This window comes from Canis lupus, chromosome 9, assembly GCF_011100685.1.
Source record: "Canis lupus familiaris isolate Mischka breed German Shepherd chromosome 9, alternate assembly UU_Cfam_GSD_1.0, whole genome shotgun sequence".
NCBI lineage: Eukaryota > Metazoa > Chordata > Mammalia > Carnivora > Canidae > Canis > Canis lupus.
The window spans coordinates 24,237,209-24,253,595 of NC_049230.1; the positions used below are offsets into that span (position 1 = coordinate 24,237,209).

The window sequence follows — 16,387 nt, forward strand, 5'->3', positions numbered from 1 at the left end:
GTTTGTGCTTCTCTGGCCCTTGAATCAAAGCTTTGCACCTGTTTGCCTGGGCTTTTGATCCAGTGGGCTCCCAAGGCCACCGGCTGTTCCTACAGAGCCCCAAGGGGGGGAGGGGCTTCCCCCCCTTTGCTTGTGACAGGCAGGGCCCCAGATTAGTATCTACAAGTGGTTCCACAGGGGGCTCTTGGGGATCTCCATTGGCTGGGCCCCTTTTTCTGTCCGTGGCCAGGCTAGACTGCCCTGCTCAGGCCAGAAGCCCAAGGGTAGTAGTCAAGTGGCAGCCTTGTTGGAGCCAAGCAAAGCTGTATTTTCCTTTTAATCACAGTTTACCTCCAGGCAGAGGGAAGATGTGGTTTGGGAGGAAGGGTCTGATAAACAAGGTGGAGACAGGAGTTGTCACCTTTGCTAGCTAGCTGCCTGTTCACTTCCTCCCCATAACTGCCAGCACCGTGATTGGGTAGAGGCCACCCCAGGATAGCACCCCTCTCCCCAGCCACCTACCCATCCCCATTTCCCAGGAAGGGTAGGGGTTGGGGGTGGCCGGCAATTCGATTTTAATTTCATAGCAGAGCAGTTGATTCATGGCTCTTTGTCGCTGGCGTTGACTCCCGTAATGACTTTCCATCAAAATGAAAAGTGGAGTGACACCACTCATTATTCCTGCTGCTTGTTATCTCAGTTCTGGGGAGGGCCGCCCCCTCCCTGCTGCCTTTCAGCCGTCCTGGACAGTGAGTGATGGCCCCTATTAATCACCGACCCCGCGGACTCCGGCGGACACACGCTATCCAAAGGAGAGAGAGATAAGGCAGCATGAACTGCTCAGAGCCGCTCCTATCAATTAATGTCAGCCCATCGCTTCCCCCCAATCTTTGCCTGTTCACCTCCTTTTGGAGGTATCGGGGGCTGAAATTACTCTAGGAATTGGAAAAGGAAAAACAACCCGTGCGGAATGTTGAGAATGTCCTTAGAATCGAAGGATGTAACAGGGACCGGGTGGGCTGTACCCTGCCCTCCGTCGTTGTGGACATGTACGGCCTAGGGAGCTGAGTCTCTTAGGCCCTTTCCCTCTAAGAGGGTGGCTGCTACCTCCTGCCCCACCTGTTCGGCTGCTGGCTCCACCGGCCTTCTGGCCTGCCTCTTGCGGCAGCCATCCGCTCACCAAGGCATTGCTACCCTCGCCTGGTCAGTGTCCCTCGTCCAATCACCAGCTGCTACATGGATGGATGCTGTCGCTTCCAGGCACCTAGCTGCAGGGAGAAGCCCTGTGAACCATGTGACCACGGTGGACCAGTTTCAGGCCTTAAAATTTCCTGCTCCTGCCCTGTCGGAGGAGCACCTTGCCTGCCTGCCTGCTCTGCTCTGCCTGGGGTTGATGGCAGGGAGTCATACAGGCTGAGGTGTGGCCATCTTCACAGGAGGGGAAGTGGGTTTAGATAAGGTTCTCTCAGCAGATTTGGGGCACCTTGTTAAGTGGTGTGGTTAGGGGACTGTTCTCTCTCACAGGGATCAGACCTCGTCCACTGCTTAGCTGGTAAAATGAAGGCCTACTCTACACTGATGTCAATTGGGTTTGTTTTGTTTTGTTTTTTAAAGATTATATTTATTCATCTGAAAAAGAGAATGCATGAGCAGGGTGGGGTCGGGGGAGAAGCAAACAGGGAGCCCCGACACGGGGCTCGATCCCAGGACCCCAAGATCATGACATGAGCTGAAGGTACGTGCCCAACCGACTGAGCCACCCAGGCACCCCAATGTCAATTGTCTCTTAAAAGTCTCTAAGCCTATAACATTAGTCTTGTCCAGAACCTTTAGCTCCTAGCCTTTTGGCCTGGGCTTCACTTCCTGGAACCCACTTTCCCGGCCACACTGAGACATTGGAGATCCCACCCGGCTCCTTTACCCCATGGGAGAACAGCACTGTGTCTTGCAGATCTGCTCCCAGATTCCCCTTAGCATTGCTCTGATTGCAGTTGGGTCCCCACTTGCTTTTCTCTGAATTGCCTGACAATTCATTGTGAGGATTAAACGAGTTAACACACACAGAGTTCTCAGAATGCTGTCTGGCACAGAGAAAGCACTCCTGGACAAATGTGAGCTCTTAGTTTTGGTTTGTGAAACAGTGGTTAGGGACTCTTCATCCCGGTCTAACTTGCCTTCCAGGAAGGGAATGGTGGGAGGTTCTTTGTGGAGCTTGAAGACCAAGTTCTGAGCAGTCAGATTTCTGGGGCTTCGAGAAAATGTTCTGGGAGAGGAGGAGGAGGCGGGCCAAGATTTATCCTTAGTTTGGTGTGAATCGTATTGCCAAGTGCACATCCTACTTTCACGTTCACTTTTTTTTTTTTAAGATTTTATTTATTTATTCATGAAAGACACAGACACACACACACACACACACACAGAGGCAGAGACACAGGCAGAGGGAGAAGCAGACTCCAGGCAGGGAGCCTGACATGGGACCCAATCCCGGGTCCCTAGGATCACACCCTGGGCCGAAGGTGGTGCTAAACCGCTGAGCCACCTGCCCTCATGTTCACTTTTATGCCACCTTTTTCCAGGGAAGATTTCAGTCTCTCACCACTCAGCTCACTTGTCACCTTCCTTCAGACAATGGGGCAGAGTCAGTTTTCCTAGATCCTCTCTCCCTGCTAAATCCAGCTGCCCAAGCCCCATTACCGTCTCTCTGCTCACGTGAAGCCTTTCTTCCCACGTCTTCTCCAAGTGCTGCTCTAGTCAGAGTCCACAGAAGTAGGATTCCTTTGCACCGCAGCTTGTGATGGCGGCCACGACCAGGAGCTAAGCGGAGTGCTGACAGCTGTTCATCTGGCTTCTGGCTGCCCACTAAGGGCTTGCCGAGGAGATCGGGTCCTACCCATCTAGAACTAGCTCCCCATGGCCAGTGTGGGCAGGGATTCTCTCTGTCGTGCAGAAGGGAAATCTCACTGAGAGAATGGCCTAGAGCCAAGGACCAAAGCAAAGCACCCCCACCATGGCAGGGAGGGGGGGCTGCAGTCCTGCTTGTTCCCTCACATGTACCTCCCTGCTCCCCTTTCTGTCTCTCTCCTTAATTCCCAGATGTTGCTTCAGTCTCCCCCCTAGAAACACAGGTCCTGTGGCTCTTCCCTGACTCCTCATCTGCATCTGCTTGTCTTGTCACTAATTTTTATTTCATTTAATTGCCACCCATTCTCTCCACATTCCTGTACATGCACATACGAAACCTGATAATTGTAGTAGGTTAGGAAGGAAACAGGCAAAGCATCATGATGATTAGCACATTCTCTAGATCTGGACCGCCTGGGTCAAATCCTGGCTCTCTTCTTGCCACCATGTGATCTTGGGCAAGTCCCTGGACCTCTCCGGGCCTTCTTTCCTTCCCGTATAAAATGATACTACTGGCCTCAGAGTAGGGAGCCATGGCAAGAGTGTACAGTGCCTAGATGGCCACTGGCCCAGTAAGACTCCATAGTCCGCTGTTGTGAGAGGGGATGGACCCGAAAGAACCTGGACTTAAAGTCAGAAACTTGTGTTTGGGTATCGGCTCTGTGTGTCCCAGGTATCCCTAAATATCCTGAACCAAACCCATTGCTTTCTCCATTCCACTCTTCATCCCTATCTGATATTTCCTATAGGTCAAGCAGCAGGCTCCCGGCCCCAGCTTTCTCACCCTCATCATTCCCCTGCTTAGACACTCTGACGCCCCCTTAGCTCCCTAAGCTCCTAGAGTAGCAGGCCAGCCTTGGTAATTGGATCTCTATCTCCTTTCCAGCCTCAGCATCCACCCACGACACCAAACCCACGTGTCCTCAAGCCCCAACCAACTTCCTGGCCCCCTCCTAGCCTTCCTGCCCCACCTCAGACAAGGCCCAAATACATCTCTGTGGACATTTCCAGGCCCCGACAGGATGAGCCCCTCTTCCTCAGCAGCATCCCGAAGCCATGTGGAGATGCCCTTCACCTGTCTGTCACGGCGTCACAGTGCAATCCTGGCACCTGTGCTCCACCCTGAGCTGCCTGAGGATAGGAACCGGCTCTCACTCACTTTTGTGTGCCCTTTGGAATCTCAAAATTAACTTCTCCAAACTTCAGTTGTCTTAATGATCTCTAAAGTGACTTTGACCTCTAAAATATTACTGTCGTGGGGCCCATGAGTTAGCAAAATTGAAGAATCCCGCAAACACGGGAAGTTGGGAAGGAAATTGGGTTTAACTAGGCTTTTACGATGGACCGGTGGTCAACCTGAAATCCTTTCTACATGCTTTCCAGTGGGAGCACCTGCCCTGTACGTGTCCCGGGCTCCCTCCGTCCTCTCTCCCTGTTTAGTGGAGGACTCTCCTGGAGAGCAGAGGAGTAGGGCTGTTGTCCCATCCTTTGGGAGACACCGTTGCTTCTGCTCTGAAGCTGAGGTCAGTCCCCACGATGGAGTGCCGCTCCGATGCTGGGCTCCGAGCAGACTGCTCTGCGTGCTGTGGGATCAGGCCCCAGGTTGCCGTCCCGCCTGGAGGATCCCGCAGCCCATCGGGGGGGTCAGGGCTGCTCTGGGGCCACGGAGGCCGGGTGCCAGCTGACCGCAGACCCACGCCTGTCCTCCAGGTGCCCTTCCTCTGCGCTGATGAGCCCGGCCTCCCTGGGTAAATTGGCCCTGAGTAAACTCTTACTTATCCTGCCTGCCACCCTCCCCTCATTCCCCAGGCTTCAAAGAAAACCGGTTTGAATATTTAAACTTCTCCTGTGTGTCTAATAAAAAGTTCTGCACTATTTAACGGCCCAGCTATCCATTACTGTCGGGAGCTGCCCTCTCCTCCCAGCCTGCCCCTCCCTCCCTCTCGCCCAAACCACGTGCAGCAAAGCCATTTGTCACAGCGCTCCCACCGCGGGCTGCGCTTGGCTGTGTCTGAAAGGACAAGCCGCCCCACAGGGGAAGGTGGGAATGAATAAAGGGGCTATGCAAATTGCTGCTTAATCTGCAGAGAAACACCCAGGCTTTGGGGAGACGCTCATTACTTCTTTTAACTGTGATTAACGGGCAAATTAAACCCAAGCCCTTAACTCTCTCCTGGCAGAGGACTCGAACGCAGAGCCGGGGACTGGCAAGGCTGGAGGGAGGCTCTGCTCTGTAGCTGCAGCCCTCGGGACTGGGACAGTGGAGCAGGAATGCTGCCCCTTAACATTCGGCACAGTGGGCATTTGTCGGTGGGGCCGGAAGGACGAAGCCCTGATGAGGGGGAGCAGATGATATGTGAGGAAGGAGGACTTTGTGGTCCCTCTGGAGTTTTTTTTCAGCCACTCCAGAAAGAACAGGTGGTGACACTGAGATTTGCTGTCCTTTCCCCGCCACCACCAAAAAAAAAGGGGGGGGGGGCGAGAGAATCCCTTAGGCCTCACCTGTCAGGATATACTGTTAGGACCAAAGAGGCTTTAGCCACAAACCTAGTCCCAGAAAAGCATGTAAAAGGAACCTCCAGATGTTCAACTCCAAAACTGACCTTGAGGCTGATTAGCCCTAGAGAACGGGGGAAGAGGTAAAGAAGCAGGAGGTGGGGGCAGAGCATTTTCATGGGAATAGAAACTTGGGAATAGTCGGACAACAGGTTATACAGGTTATAGGCATACACTGTGGGACACCCACATTAGAAGGCATCAGAGATCGACAGTATCTGTTTTTTTTTTTTTAAGATATTATTTATTTATTCATGAGAGACACACAGAGAGGCAGACACACAGGCAGAGGGAGAAGCAGGCTCCCTGGCAGGGAGCTTGATGCAGGACTTGACCCCAGGATCCTGGAATCACACCCTGAACCAAAGGCAGACACTCAACCACTGAACCACCTAGGTGCCCCCAAAGTATCTGTTTCTTACTCTGTGTGTGGTTAAGATAATGTGGGGATCCCTGGGTGGCTCAGGGGTTTAGCTCCTGCCTGTGGCCCAGGGAGTGATCCTGGAGTCCCGGGATCGAGTCCCACATCGGGCTCTCTGCGTTGGGCCTGCTTCTCCCTCTGCCTGTGTCTCTGCCTCTCTCTCTCTCTCTCTCTCTCTGTCTGTCATGAATAAATACATTATTAAAAAAAAAAAAAAGATAATGTGACCCAGCTCATAACACACAGTTGACCACTTTAACCCTTTCTGAGCATACAATTCATCGGCACTAAATACTTCCACATTGTTGTGCAATCATCCCTACCACCTACCCCATCTGTTTTTACAGGTGATTGAGTCTTTCTGTAAGACCTATAATCACCTCTAACAACCAGCAACAAGTGAAGCGGAACTCTGAAGATAGGGAAGTAGTGCTCAAAATTGAAAAATATTGGAGAACCCCAGCTGGAACTCTGGGGCAGTTGAAGCAGAGGCCTTGATGCTCCAGAGGCAGGGTGGGTTGGAAATCCTGTAGGGACTCCCCGTTAAATGCAGGTCCCCTAAGCCCAAGTGATTAGAAGGTGAAAGATGACATACAATGGTGACAGACTGTCTGTCAACTTGACGGGGCCGAGGAGAGACGCGGCCCCGTATTTTATTTTGTCGGAGAGTGGATCAGCGGGTCTGTCATAGAAACCAGGCCTGACAGCTCGCTCAGCGACTCGGCTCCTTTTCCTTACCTCCTGCAGCCCAGCTCCACCATCTATTAAAACATCCCGGGCTGTCAGGGATATTAAAAGGCTCTGTCACTCCTTCTTAAAACAGTCATAAATACAATCTGGACATGAGCATTTGGGCAGGAGCCCTGGTGCTGAATGGGAAGAGACAACAGCAGGTATGCCTGCCTTCCCTGACAGCTGAGGCTTTGGCACCGTTCAAACAGGGAGCCTTGGACTAATCTCCCTTTTCTCTCCCACACAAGAAGCAAGGCCCTCTTCAACACTCGCCAGGGCCCCAGCATTTTGAAACAACTGCTCTTGAGCGTAGGATGTGGCCTTCATTAGCATGACCGCAAGCCTCCGCTTATCTCTGGGGCCTGGTGTGCTTAAACCGCACCTGTTCGAAGTGCCTGCCCAAGCAGCCTGCCCCCTGGGCCTCCCCAGGCGGGGTGGTGGTGGGAGGAACAACAGGGTAGCAAGGGAGCCCTAAATTCTACCTCCTTCCTCCGTGGTAGAGTTTGCCTCCCACCCGTCTCTTACCTTTCCTGTCCTATGAAACCTTGGGGCTGACCCACCTTGGTAAGAAGAGCTATGCTGGGAGGCCAGAAGCAGCCTTGAGGCCTTCCTGGTGGCCTTCCCAGAATGTAGGCTGGAACTTGTAACCTTGCTAATTGGAGGAGCCCAGTCAGCCCTGAACCCTTGAGTCTCCCCAGACTATGGGGGCTAGCCCCAAAACGAGGCGGCCTCTTCCTCTCTATATATTTGATAAGAACATATGACTGGACCCTTCCCCTCAAGAGGATCCTGTTTGATGGTGGGGGTTTTTCTAGCTTGCGGCAGAGCCATACACACCAGGACCAGGCACATTCCCTTGGCAAATTCTGACTCTGGCCTCTGTCTGCTGGGCTGGGTAGTTTGCTGAAACACGCCGAAGGCCACGTCTGTGACCTCCTCTGTTGGCATCAAGGTGGCGCCCAGGACCTTGGCATCTTGAGATGTCCTGTCTCCCAGACAGCGTGCAATGGCCAGAATTGCTTCCCATCCAGTTCTTCCACTTAGCTTTGAGTAGCTTTTGAACTATGGACTGTGTTCTTTCCAACAGAATTACCTTCTTGACAGCTTTCTCCAAATATCTCAAGTCAAGAAGTGTCAGATTGTTATCTCCACCCGCCACCCCACTATTTATTAAAAGCCTACCTTATTTCGTGGTACAGCCCCAGAGAGCAGAACTAATAGGCCTGTGTGTGGACGTAAGAGGAAGACAGGTTTCTACCTAGTATAAGGAAGCCCTTTCTGACAACTAGAGGTCCCCAGAGGGCCCAGGTGAGAAAGTCACCATCACTGAGGACCTCGGGCTGACACTGGATCAGTATCTGGGGGGGCCGCTGCCGAGGTTGGGAGACTGGGTCCGTGATTCTGAGATTCAATGGTTTGGGGCACTTGGTATATCCAGAAGCAGGACAAGGCCTAGCAGCTGTTCCCCAGCTGCCTTCCATGTGGCCATCTTGCAGTTTATTCCCAGATGGTCAGACCCCTCACCCTCCGAGGTCACAGGGCCAGCTGCAGGGGAGTGGGCCAGCCCTTCTTCGCTCTGGGAGCCCTCGGGCAGGACGCAGAGAGGAGGAGAGAGGGAAGCCGAGAGCCCCTCTGGGTGAGAAAGGCGCAGAGCTCTCCTCTCCCCCTCTTGCTCTGGCTGGCTTCCACTGCCACCCCCTCCTGCCCACTCCCCCCACCCTTCACCTGCCCTGCATTTTCCCTCCCTCCTTTGCTCCCTCAACCGCCCCCTCCCATCACCATGGCGATAAAAGGGGAGGTGGGGTGGGCTGTGCCCCGTATTTTGAGTCGCTCCACAATAGCCCCTTTCTCTGGAGACACAGGGGCTGCCTGTGGAACTAATCTCCCTCTGCCCATCAGCTCACAAAAGACCAGGGAAGCCCCTCCCTCCGCCCGGCCGCCCTCCGTGACCCCGGCCCGCTTCCGGGTGCGCTTCCAGCCCTCCGGGGCCTGCAGCTGGGCCTCTCTCACGGGATCCTGCACACAGGCAGGGTCACCCCGGCTGACCTCCCCCAGGGACAGAGGTCAAGCCCCTTCTCGGGTCTCTGATGCGATTGGAAGGTTGCTGCAGCAGGGGGAGGGGGGAGGGGGAGGGGACTTTCTCTTTTAATGTAAAATTGAAAGACTCCCTGTGCCTTCCTGTCTGTGCGAGTCTCCCCGCTGGGTCGCCTGGCCTCGGACCCCCTTGGAAATCGGGGCGTCTTAGAAATGGGTTAAATTGGCAGTGGGGCTCACTCAAACCTGATCCCAGAGTATTAGAATCACAAAAAATCCTGGCGTGGGGAGTGGGCGAAGCTGTTGTAGGGCAGCAGGGCAGGCAGAGTCAGCCCTGGTTTTGAGACTCCAGTAACTTGCTTGCTGTGGTCGGCTTCTAGACACCTCCGGGCCTTGCTATGCTCATCTGCAGAGTGGGAATGATAATAGCACCCAACTCACGGGTGGGGAACATAGCAAGTGAGATCATGCACGCAACGTGTTTCTTCGCATAGCGCCTGGCTCCTGGAAAGTACTCAGGATAGCATAGCTGTGACCATTTTAGCAGGAGGGAATTCGCAGGCATCAGGAATCAGCTCCTTAGCTCAGGCCAGGGCATCCCTATCTCAGAGTTAAAGACAAGGAAGGCACCACCCCCAGTGAAGAATATTCAAGGCAGGGTAGCTGGTGGGAACCCAGACTGGAAAGTCAGAATGGCTGGGACTCAATCCCAGCTTCACCACCTACCGGCTATGACACCTCCCTTTCCTCCCACCTACAATGGGAACGATGATAGTATCCACTGCAAAGGTTCTTATGAAGATCTCGTATGTTAACACGTGAAGTGCTCAGAAGGGAACCTGGCTTGTTGTCCACATGACATAAACAGTTGTGATTATTATCGATGTCATGGTGGTTGGGGCTCTGTGGGCCTGGTTTCCACAACAGGGCATATTTCAAATATTCAAAGGCTTTGTTCCTACAAGCCCCCTCTCTTCCATGTCATGCAACACATTCTGATTTCTGGCAAGGAATAATATATGATCACTCTTACTTGGTTGGCTGATGAAAAACCACACATTTTGTCCATATAGACAGCAGCTCTAAACAAGGGACACAGCTAACCCAGAAGGGAGTAATTGCCCTCTTCTAAAACAGGGCCAAGTGAAAGATAGGAGTTCAGAAAGGTCGAGGGAGGTCTGGCAGGAGCTGCCAACAGCTCTCCTAACCTGCCCAACTTATTACTGGAATCATTTCAAGAGATAATTTAATGTTCTCCCTCTGTGGCCTTATGTGCTCCTGAAGGGAAAAATAAATAAACAAACCCAAGCACCCCAAACAACACATGCTTTATGAAGACATCACTTACTAGTTTTGTTTAAAGATATTATCTATTTATTCATGAGAGACACAGAGAGAGGGGCAGAGACACAGGCAGAGGGAGAAGCAGGCTCCGTGCAGGGAGCCCAATGCGGGACTTGATCCCGAGGCTCCAGGGTCACGCCCTGGACCAAAGGCAGACACTCAACCGCTGAGCCACCCAGGTGTCCCCACTTACTAGTTTTTAATGGTACAGTTATTTTTTTTTTTTTTTTTTTTTTTTTTTTTTTTTTTTTTTTTTTTTTTTTTTTTTTTTTTTTTAATTTATGATAGTCACAGAGAGAGAGAGAGAGAGAGAGAGGCAGAGACACAGGCAGAGGGAGAAGCAGGCTCCATGCACCGGGAGCCCGACGTGGGATTCGATCCCGGGTCTCCAGGATCACGCCCTGGGCCAAAGGCAGGCGCCAAACCGCTGCGCCACCCAGGGATCCCCAGTTATTTTTTTTTTATTTTTTTTTTTTAATTTATTTTCTTTTTTTTAATTTATTTATTTATGATAGTCACACACAGAGAGAGAGAGAGAGAGAGAGAGAGAGGGGCAGAGACATAGGCAGAGGGAGAAGCAGGCTCCATGCACCGGAAGCCCGACGTGGGATTCGATCCCGGATCTCCAGGATCGCGCCCTGGGCCAAAGGCAGGCGCTAAACCGCTGCGCCACCCAGGGATCCCTTAATGGTACAGTTATTAATATTACTGTCCCAGCACCTCCCCTACATCTATCTGATCACTGGTGAGTTATGAACTTTGAATTCTGATTGCTGTTCCCATTACTGAAAACATCTCTGCCCGGTCCTGACAGGAAGAGAGAACCAGCCTTTCACATTCGGGGGGAACTCAGAGACTGGAGCCCCGGCAGCTACCCCAGCTCTGGGGGGCAAGGCTAACAGATGAGGCAGGAGAGTGAGAAAGAACCAGTGAAGGTGGGGCAGGGGGTTGCCCGTCAGGTGTGTTGGTGGAGAAAGAGCTAGATCATGCCTCTAATTCCATAACCCAGCCCAACCTCTTACCTTCCAGGAGCTCATTTTTTCCTCCTACGAAATAGAAATTTTTTTTAATTAATTAATTTATTTTTTTAATGATAGTCACACACACAGAGAGAGAGAGGCAGAGACACAGGCAGAGGGAGAAGCAGGCTCCATGTACCGGGAGCCCGACGTGGGATTCGATCTCGGGTCTCCAGGATCACGCCCTGGGCCAAAGGCAGGCGCCAAACTGCTGTGCCACCCAGGGATCCCCGAAATAGAAATTTTTAAAAATTCTTTTCCCCTCTGCCATTTTTAAGTATTTATGATGTGCCAGGCATTGTGCTAAATGCTTTTCTCATTTAACAAAGTCTCCTAAGCAATGTATATGATACTACTAGTTTAATTTCCACTTAATAGATAAGGAATCTCAGGCCAGAAATTTAGAAGCTTGCCCAAGGTCACACAGCTGGTAGGCAGGGATGTTGTCTGACTCCAGGGTCCAAGCCCACAGCTGTTAGGCTACACTGCCTTCCAGGGGCAGTAACACCTGTCCTCCTACCTGGCAGGGTGGGGGCAGTCAGATGTGCCCACAGGAGTGCAGGGGCTCTGTCAACCACCCAGGGCGCTCACACACATGGTGCATAAAAGGCTTTCCCAGCAGAAGGCAAAAGAAGAGGTTGGGCTGGGGTGAACTGAGATCAGAGCTGCCAAAGACAGCAACCTCCCCAAGGGGACTGGATTTAGCGATGAACATGGCCACATCATAGCAATACTCACTTTGGAAGAATGCATTATAGTTGATTTCATTTGACATTTGTGGACAGACAATGAAAGGGAGAACATTCTTATGTTCTGGGTCTTTCCACTCCCACCAAAGGTTTGTTTTTTTGTTTTTTTGTTTTTTTGTTTTTGGTCTTGCTGGGTCATCCTCAGAGGCTCTTTGGTCCAGTTGGGTAGATCAGATACTGCTTTTTCCTGCTACCCAGGACCCTGGCACCACACTGGGCTGATGCCCTTGGGGAGGGGAGACCTTCTAAAGACAAGCTCAGCCACAGTAGGGAGTGGTAGAGTTGGCAAGAGGGCACAGAGGTGGGCAGGAGTTGTGGATGGTGGGGACAGGCCCCCCCATGTCTTTTCTGGCCTGGCCCAGGTTTGCTGGGCACAAGGGGCAGCCTCAGGCCCAGGCCGGCTGCTTGGTATTCTGCTCAGGCCCCTGTGTCCTGCCTCCCGGCTCCCTGCCGGTGGGGCCTCCTCCCTTAGCCCAGCCTGGGCCATGCATTATCCTCGCAAGATTGAGGACCTAATGGAGGTGATCAGCACCCGGGGGAACCACTCCAACCAGGCAGGGAGGGAGGGCAGGGTAGTGCTAGTTGCCTCCTTTACCTATCCTGAGATCAGGGTGCACTTTGAGAGGGGGTCCTTGGGACCAAAGAGGTGACTCCCTGCAACCCCTCTGGGAGGCCTCTGGATGACTTCGTAAGGTTCTCTCTCTTCCTCTCCATAGGATACCCTCAATATCTGGGGCCCCCATGGACAGACCCCAGCCACTATCTGCTCTCACAAGGACTTCCTGCTGGCTTCAGAGAAGACATGCTCCCACCTCCACCCCACCCCCTCGCCTGACTGCCAGCTGGCCAGCGGTAGAGCCAGCCCTCCACTGCCATTGTTCCTGGCTCTCCTCCCACGGTGGGAGGTGGGGGGCTGAGCCTGGTCCCCCCAGGTCAGGAGCACAGGGCAGCCCCTCCCCTTTCCAGGCTTCAAAGGCCCAGAGGGACTAACCCTTGCCACTGTGGGGCCTTCTCTCTGGAGCAGTGAGAGGGGCAGCTGCCCCCAAAGCAGCATTCAGCAGCTTCCTGGGAGTGAGCAGAGCAGGCTGGAGGTGATCATAAGCATGTAGGAGGTCAAACGAGGGGAGGTCCTGAGGCAGAAAGCCTGGGAAAAGCCTGGGGCTAGATGGGAAGCAGCAAAGGTGATGCAATAGTGCAACAATGCTGCTCCTCCCAGGAGCACCTAGCCCCTGCTCCTCCCAGGAGCTCCTAGCTTTTACTGCATGCACACAGCAGACCTGTGTCCACGCATCGTGTAATTGCAGCCTCCTGGGAGCCAGTGCTTCTGGAGTTCTATTACACAGAGGGAGAAAATCAGGCTCAGAGAGGTTAAGTAAGTTCCCTGGGCTCACACAGGGAGGATCTGAACAGGATCTGGACCCACACTGTTTGACTCTAGACCCTTACTCCTAACCACAGTGCCAGGCCACAGTTAACAGGCAGCTGGAAGGGAAAACAAAAGGAGTGACTGACGGGCACACACTGCGAAACACTCACCTGGCTTCCTACACATCAGCAAGATATGTGTTTCTTGCCAAAGAGCATCCGGGGATCCCAGAGGTAATTGTTTTCCCTGAGCCCACATACATAGTGGCTTTTTATATACTATATACTTTATACTTTATACTCTAGGGATTTTTTTTCTCTTCTCTTTTCAGCCTGTGCGCCACCCCCTCCCCACCCCCCGGAGCTTCTTCTCTCCTCTTCTTCCCAGGCTAACATCCTACCATCTGCTCCCAAGATGACTGATATTGCCCACCTTACTTCCCTGGGGATGGATGGGTCCAGGACTCATCCCTCCCCCAGGTGCTATAATTTGAGGCGCTGCCCAGCTGGAATGGACCCGGGGCCTCCCCAGGCTGCCCTCCCGCCACTGTGAGTTGGCTGGCCTCTGCCCTCTGCCCTCTTCTGCCATTAACCCTGTCACCTGCCGGACATCAGCCCCCGGGCCCAGTCTGTCATCCGTGGCCAAAGATGGATGGGGGGCGGCTGGGAAGCATAAGTGGCGACCCCTTAATGAGATCTGGCGGGGGAGGGCTGGGCTCTCTCAGGCAGCAGCAGGGCCAGGTTGGCAATAACGGCCCTTGTTGAGCATGACCCATTTTGCTTCTGTGGAGGGGCAGACAGTAGAGTGAGGAGCTGTGGGACAGGCTCGGGGACCACCTCCCTCCATCCTCCCTCCCCTTTACTGACAAACCAGACTGGAGCAGGGAGAGATGGGCAGAGGCGAGGGGAAAAAAGATGACCCCCACCACCACCTTTCATTCCTTCTCCTTGGCACTGTGACCCCAGCTCCTTGGGAAGAAACACAGACACAAAGAATCACTAGGAAGGAGGGGACCACTGCCTGGCCAGGGGCAGCCTCAAGGCAGTCCCGGGAGACTTCGTATCTCCTCTCCATGTGCAGAGAAATCGGGGGAGGGGGTTGTGGGGTGTGGTCTATAGAGTGGGGAGCATCTTCAGAAGAGCAAGGGAAGGGTCTGTTTGAAGGAGGAAAAAGAGTGGGATGCAGGAGTGAGGGGAAAACGTTATTGGATGGTCACCTACACGTTCTGTCTTGGTGATCCGTGGACTTTTAAAAGGAAGAGATGCTGGAAAGCATCAATTCTAACCTTTCATTGTCCAGATGGAGAAACTGATGCCTGGGGAGGGGAAGAGGCCTACCCAATTAGTGGCAGAGCCAGAGCCAGGATCCAGGGTCCTAGAAGATCAAGCTCATTTACTTGGCTCTTCTTGCTTCTTATCCAGGAAGAAAATTTAACAACTGCTGAAATCATTGTTCTTGGACTCCATCGGAAAGGGCTCTTCTTCCCCACCTCCTTCCTGCCTCCCTCCACAAGGGAGAGTGCATTTGCCCCAGGGCTTCCACCAGGTCTGGGAGACAGACTAGGGGAGGGCAGGAGAGGGGGCTCATGAGATCCTAGCTATAGGGCTAAGACTGAGGAACCATCACTCTCCTGACCATGTGAATGAGGTTGGTTGAAAACAGGGCTCTTTGAGTTTGAGTTTGAAGTTTTATGATTTGTTTTTTCTTCTTCTTCCATGAAGAGTAAGGATAAGCACCAAGTGGGTGCCCAGCAAAGGTTGGGTGCAAGACCCTTTGATGCTTTATTTGGACATTACCCACTGCCAGTCCATCCCCAGAGCCATGGCCTTGGCTCTCTCCCAGTGATGATTTCTGGTTTCCCTTCTCCCCCAGCTGCCTGGGGCAGGCTGAGGAGGATTCATAGTGTGGTGTCTAGAGGTTGGAGGGTCAGAAGGATTCTGGTCCTGGTTAGCTATGTGACCCTCAGCCATCCTTTTAAACCTCAGTTTAAAGGGGCCTCAGTTTAAAGGGGCCTCAGTGGGCCTCAGTTACCTTATATTTAAGTTTGTTTGTTTAAGAGAGAGAATGTGCTTGCAGAGGCAGAGGAAGAGGGAGAGACTCCACGCTGGGCCCCCAGAGGCTCAACATGGGGCTTGATCCCACAGCCCTGAGATCCTGACCCGAGCCAAAATCAAGAGTCAGCAGCTCAACCGACTGAGCCACCCAGGTGGCTCACAGTTGCCTTATATTTATCTATTTATTTGTTTGTTTTATTAAAAATATACATTTTTAAAGGATTTTATTTATTTATTTATGGTAGTCATACACACACACACACAGAGAGAGAGAGAGAGGCAGAGACACAGGCAGAGGGAGAAGCAGACTCCATGCATCGGGAGCCCGATGTGGGACTTGATCCCGGGTCTCCAGGATCACACCCTGGGCCAAAGGCAGGTGCTAAACTGCTGTGCCACCCAGGGATCCCAAAAATATACATTTTTTTTTAATTTGAGAGAAAGAGAAAGAGAATAAGCAGGGGGGAGAGGGAGAAGCAGGTTCCCCATGGAGAATGGAGCCCAATATGGGGCTCAATCCCTCCCAGGATCCTGGGATCATAACCTGAGCCGAAGGCAGATGCTTCCCCATCTGAGCCACCCAGGTGCCCCAATTGCCTTATATTTAAAAGCAGTGCTCAACAATGGTCTTCACACTTCTTTTATCTAAAGTAAACTTTATGCCCAACATGGGGCTCAAACACATGACACCAAGATCAAGAGTTGCATGTTCTACTGACTGAGCCAGCCAGGCACCCTTCTTCATATTTTTTTTAAGCATCTGACTTTTGGTTTCAGCTCAGGTCATGATCTCATGGGTTGTGAGATCCAACCCCGTGTGGGGCTCTGCGCTCAGTGGAGAATCTGCTTAAGACTCTCTCTCCCTTAAAAAAAAAAAAAAAGACTCTCTCTCCTTGGGGATCCCTGGGTGGCTCAGCCCTTTAGCGCTTCCTTCAGCCCGGGGCGTGATCCTGGAGACCCGGGATTGAGTCCCGCATCAGGCTCCCTGCGTGGAGCCTGCTTCTCCCTCTGCCTGTGTCTCTGCCTTTCTCTCTCTCTCTCTCTCTCTCTCATTCTCTCTCTCTGCATCTCTCATGAATAAAATAAATAAATAAAAAATAAGACTCCCTCTCTCTGTCCCTCCCCCACCCCCTCTCTCAAATAAATAAATCCTTTTTTTTCTTTTTTTTAAATTTATTTATGATAGCCACAGAGAGAGAGGAGAGAGAGGCAGAGACACAGGCAGAACACAG

General features: G+C 52.5%; 1 long non-coding RNA gene across 1 annotated transcript; it reads left to right on the plus strand.

The window, feature by feature from the left end:
- The first annotated feature begins 12,960 nt into the window (after positions 1-12,960).
- Positions 12,961-15,257, plus strand: LOC111097535. The gene is made up of 4 exons (XR_005364035.1): positions 12,961-13,107; positions 13,194-13,334; positions 13,433-13,649; positions 14,523-15,257. It is a non-coding gene; the product is annotated as an uncharacterized LOC111097535 (long non-coding RNA).
- The last annotated feature ends 1,130 nt before the right edge of the window (positions 15,258-16,387 follow it).